Consider the following 6,000-nt stretch of genomic DNA (forward strand, 5'->3'; position numbering starts at 1 on the left):
CTCTCTCTCACCCTGCTGTCTCTCTCTCACCCTGCTGTCTCTCTCTCTCTCACCCTGCTCTCTCTCTCACCCTGCTCTCTCTCTCACCCTGCTCTCCATCTCACTCTCTCTCTCTCTCACCCTGCTCTCTCTCTCTCACCCTGCTCTCCCTCTCTCACCCTGCTCTCCATCTCACCCTGCTGTCTCTCTCTCACCCTGCTCTCCTCTCTCTCACCCTGCTCTCCCTCTCTCTCTCTCTCTCTCTCACCCTCTCTCTCTCTCTCACCCTGCTCTCTCATCTCACCCTGCTCTCTCTCTCACCCTGCTCTCTCTCTCTCTCTCACCCTGCTCTCTCTCACCCTGCTCTCCATCTCACCCTGCTCTCTCTCACCCTGCTCTCATCATCTCACCCTGCTCTCCTCTCTCTCACCCTGCTCTCTCTCACTCACCCTGCTGTCTCTCTCACCCTGCTCTCTCTCTCACCCTGCTCTCCATCTCACCCTGCTCTCTCATCTCACCCTGCTCTCCCATCTCACCCTGCTCTCATCTCTCTCACCCTGCTCTCTCTCTCTCTCTCACCCTCTCTCTGTTCTCTCTCTCTCTCTCTCTCTCTCTCTCACCCTGCTCTCTCTCACTCACCCTGCTGTCTCTCTCTCACCCTGCTCTCTCTCTCACCCTGCTCTATCTCTCACCCTGCTCTCTCTCTCACCCTGCTCTATCTCTCACCCTGCTCTCTATCTCACCCTGCTCTCTCTCTCACCCTGCTCTATCATCTCACCCTGCTCTCCTCTCTCACCCTGCTCTCTCTCTCTCACCCTGCTCTCTCTCTCACCCTGCTCTCTCATCTCACCCTGCTCTCCATCTCACCCTGCTCTCTCATCTCACCCTGCTCTGCTCTCACCCTGCTCTCTCTCTCACCCTGCTCTCCATCTCACCCTGCTCTCTCATCTCACCCTGCTCTCCATCTCACCCTGCTCTCCATCTCACCCTGCTCTCTCCATCTCACCCTGCTCTCCATCTCTCTCCCTGCTCTCTCACCCTCTCATCTCCCTGCTCTCTCTCTCACCCTGCTCTCCATCTCACCCTGCTCTCCATCTCACCCTGCTCTCCATCTCACCCTGCTCTCCATCTCACCCTGCTCTCTCTCTCTATCTCACCCTGCTCTCTCTCTCTCTATCTCTGCTCTCCCTCTCTCTCTCTCTCCATCTCACCCTGCTCTCTCTCTCTCATCTCACCCTGCTGTCTCTCACTATCTCACCCTGCTCTCTATCTCACCCTCTCTCTCTCATCTCACCCTGCTCTCTCATCTCACCCTGCTCTCTCTCTCTCACCCTGCTCTCTCTCTCCACTCACCCTGCTGTCTCTCATCTCACCCTGCTGTCTCTCACTCCATCTCACCCTGCTCTCTATCTCACCCTGCTCTCTATCTCACCCTGCTCTCATCTCACCCCTCTATCTCTCTCTCTCGCTCACCCTGCTCTCTCTCTCTCTCACTCACCCTGCTGTCTCTCTCTCACCCCCCTCACCCTCTCTCTCTCTCTCTCTCTCACCCTCTATCTCACCCTGCTCTCCATCTCACCCTGCTCTCCATCTCACCCTGCTCTCTCTCTCACCCTGCTCTCCATCTCACCCTGCTCTCCATCTCACCCTGCTCTCTCTCTCACCCTGCTCTCCATCTCACCCTGCTCTCTCTCTCACCCTGCTGTCTCTCTCTCACCCCCTCTCTCTCTCTCACCCTGCTCTCTCTCTCTCACCCTGCTCTCTCTCTCACCCTGCTCTCTCTCTCACCCTGCTCTCTCTCTCACCCTGCTCTCTCTCTCACCCTGCTCTCTCTCTCTCACCCTGCTCTCTCTCTCACCCTGCTCTCTCTCTCACCCTGCTCTCTCTCCCTCACCCTGCTGTCTCTCTCTCACCCTGCTCTCTCTCTCTCACCCTGCTCTATCTCACCCTCTCTCTCTCCTGCTGCTCTCTCTCTCACCCTGCTCTCTCTCTCTATCTCACCCTGCTCTCTCTCTCTCTCACCCTGCTCTCTCTCTCTCACCCTGCTGTCTCTCTCTCTCTCTCACCCTCTCTCTCTATCTCACCCTGCTCTCCATCTCACCCTGCTCTCTCTCACCCTGCTCTCCATCTCACCCTGCTCTCCATCTCACCCTGCTCTCCATCTCACCCTGCTCTCTCTCTCACCCTGCTCTCTATCTCTCTCACCCTGCTCTCTATCTCTCTCACCCTGCTCTCTCTCTCTCACCCTGCTCTCTATCTCTCTCTCACCCTGCTCTCTCTCACCCTGCTCTCTCTCTCTCACCCTGCTCTCTCTCTCTCACCCTGCTCTCTCTCTCTCTCTCTCACCCTCTCTCTCTCACCCTGCTCTCTCTCTCACCCTGCTCTGCTCTCTCTCACCCTGCTCTCTCTCTCTCTCACCCTGCTCTCTCTCTCACCCTGCTCTCCATCTCACCCTGCTCTCTCTCTCACCCTGCTCTCTCTCTCTCACCCCTGCTCTCTCTCTCACCCTGCTCTCCATCTCACCCTGCTCTCTCTCTCACCCTGCTGTCTCTCTCTCACCCTGCTCTCTCTCTCACCCTGCTCTCTCTCTCTCACCCTGCTCTCTCTCTCTCACCCTGCTCTCTCTCTCTCACCCTGCTCTCTCTCTCTCACCCTGCTGTCTCTCTCTCACCCTGCTGTCTCTCTCTCACCCTGCTCTCTCTCTCTCACCCTGCTCTCTCTCTCTCACCCTGCTCTCTCTCTCTCACCCTGCTGTCTCTCTCTCACCCTGCTCTCTCTCTCACCCTGCTGTCTCTCTCTCACCCTGCTCTCTCTCTCTCTCACCCTGCTCTCTCTCTCTCTTCACCCTGCTCTCTCTCTCTCACCCTGCTCTCTCTCTCACCCTGCTCTCTCTCTCACCCTGCTCTCTCTCTCACTCTCTCTCTCTCTCTCTCTCACCCTGCTCTCTCTCATTCAACAGCTGGAGGTGAACATTACTGATACATTTTACTTTACACCTTTCAACAGGCTAACAGCTTCACAGCTTCACCTCGTAAAGCAGTGACTGCAGGCCTCCCGAGTGGCGCAGCGGTCAAAGACCCGGGTTCGATCCCAGGCTGTCACCCATGAGGTGGCGCACAGTTGGGCCCAGAGCCCCCCGGGTTGGGGGGAGGGGATTGTCTGGCATGATGGACTACTACAGCCAGGCAGTATGTCAGTCACCATGATGGACTACAGCCAGGCAGTCTGTTACAGTCACCATGATGGACTACAGCCAGGCAGTATGTTACAGTCACCATGATGGACTACAGCCAGGCAGTCTGTTAGTCACCATGATGGACTACAGCCAGGCAGTATGTTACAGTCACCATGATGGACTACAGCCAGGCAGTCTGTTACAGTCACCATGATGGACTACAGCCAGGCAGTATGTTACAGTCACCATGATGGACTACAGCCAGGCAGTCTGTTACAGTCACCATGATGGACTACAGCCAGGCAGTCTGTTACAGTCACCATGATGGACTACAGCCAGGCAGTCTGTTACAGTCACCATGATGGACTACAGCCAGGCAGTATGTTAGTCACCATGATGGACTACAGCCAGGCAGTATGTTACAGTCACCATGATGGACTACAGCCAGGCAGTCTATTACAGTCACCATGATGGACTACAGCCAGGCAGTATGTTACAGTCACCATGATGGACTACAGCCAGGCAGTATGTTACAGTCACCATGATGGACTACAGCCAGGCAGTATGTTAGTCACCATGATGGACTACAGCCAGGCAGTCTGTTACAGTCACCATGATGGACTACAGCCAGGCAGTATGTTACAGTCACCATGATGGACTACAGCCAGGCAGTATGTTACAGTCACCATGATGGACTACAGCCAGGCAGTATGTTACAGTCACCATGATGGACTACAGCCAGGCAGTCTGTTACAGTCACCATGATGGACTACAGCCAGGCAGTATGTTACAGTCACCATGATGGACTACAGCCAGGCAGTATGTTACAGTCACCATGATGGACTACAGCCAGGCAGTATGTTACAGTCACCATGATGGACTACAGCCAGGCAGTATGTTACAGTCACCATGATGGACTACAGCCAGGCAGTATGTTACAGTCACCATGATGGACTACAGCCAGGCAGTCTGTTACAGTCACCATGATGGACTACAGCCAGGCAGTATGTTACAGTCACCATGATGGACTACAGCCAGGCAGTCTGTTACAGTCACCATGGTGGACTACAGCCAGGCAGTATGTTAGTCACCATGATGGACTACAGCCAGGCAGTATGTTACAGTCACCATGATGGACTACAGCCAGGCAGTATGTTACAGTCACCATGATGGACTACAGCCAGGCAGTATGTTACAGTCACCATGATGGACTACAGCCAGGCAGTATGTTACAGTCACCATGATGGACTACAGCCAGGCAGTATGTTAGTCACCATGATGGACAAAATTCAAAATCCATTTGCGAGCATCGTCTCCCCGACCTGTCTTGTAGCATGACTCACTTGCTATGAACCATGGGTACTGGAAGGTTTAGCTAGCTAGTTAATAACGGGAAGTGACTGGCTCAGGTTTAGCTAGCTAGTTAATAACGGGGAAGTGACTGGCTCAGGTTTAGCTAGCTAGTTAATAACGGGAAGTGACTGGCTCAGGTTTAGCTAGCTAGTTAATAACAGGGAAGTGACTGGCTCAGGTTTAGCTAGCTCGTTAATAATGGACAAGTGACTGGCTCAGGTTTAGCTAGCTAGTTAATAATGGACAAGTGACTGGCTCAGGTTTAGCTAGCTAGTTAATAATGGACAAGTGACTGGCTCAGGTTTAGCTAGCTAGTTAATAATGGACAAGTGACTGGCTCAGGTTTAGCTAGCTAGTTAATAATGGGGAAGTGACTGGCTCAGTTTAGCTAGCTAGTTAATAATGGACAAGTGACTGGCTCAGGTTTAGCTAGCTAGTTAATGAAGGGGAAGTGACTGGCTCAGTTTAGCTAGCTAGTTAATAATGGACAAGTGACTGGCTCAGGTTTAGCTAGCTAGTTAATGAAGGGGAAGTTACTGGCTCAGGTTTAGCTAGCTAGTTAATGAAGGGGAAGTGACTGGCTCAGGTTTAGCTAGCTAGTTAATGAAGGGGAAGTGACTGGCCCAGGTTTAGCTAGCTAGTTAATAACGGGGAAGTGACTGGCTCAGGTTTAGCTAGCTAGTTAATAATGGGGAAGTGACTGGCTCAGGTTTAGCTAGCTAGTTAATAATGGGGAAGTGACTGGCTCAGGTTTAGCTAGCTAGTTAATAATGGGGAAGTGACTGGCCCAGGTTTAGCTAGCTAGTTAATAATGGGGAAGTGACTGGCTCAGGTTTAGCTAGCTAGTTAATAATGGACAAGTGACTGGCTCAGGTTTAGCTAGCTAGTTAATAATGGACAATGACTGGCTCAGGTTTAGCTAGCTAGTTAATGAAGGGGAAGTGACTGGCTCAGGTTTAGCTAGCTAGTTAATAATGGACAAGTGACTGGCTCAGGTTTAGCTAGCTAGTTAATGAAGGGGAAGTGACTGGCTCAGGTTTAGCTAGCTAGTTAATGAAGGGGAAGTGACTGGCCCAGGTTTAGCTAGCTAGTTAATAATGGGGAAGTGACTGGCTCAGGTTTAGTAGCTAGTTAATCAATGGGGAAGTGACTGGCTCAGGTTTAGCTAGCTAGTTAATAACGGGGAAGTGACTGGCCCAGGTTTAGCTAGCTAGTTAATAATGGGGAAGTGACTGGCTTAGGTTTAGCTAGCTAGTTAATAATGGACAAGTGACTGGCTCAGGTTTAGCTAGCTAGTTAATAATGGACAAGTGACTGGCTCAGGTTTAGCTAGCTAGTCAATAATGGACAAGTGACTGGCTCAGGTTTAGATAGCTAGTTAATAATGGACAAGTGACTGGCTCAGGTTTAGCTAGCTAGTTTATAATGGGGAGGTGACTGGCTCAGGTTTAGCTAGCTAGTTAATAATGGACAAGTGACTGGCTCAGGTTTAG

The sequence above is a fragment of the Oncorhynchus tshawytscha genome, unplaced genomic scaffold (assembly GCF_018296145.1).
Source record: "Oncorhynchus tshawytscha isolate Ot180627B unplaced genomic scaffold, Otsh_v2.0 Un_scaffold_6703_pilon_pilon, whole genome shotgun sequence".
NCBI classification, from domain to species: Eukaryota; Metazoa; Chordata; class Actinopteri; order Salmoniformes; family Salmonidae; genus Oncorhynchus; species Oncorhynchus tshawytscha.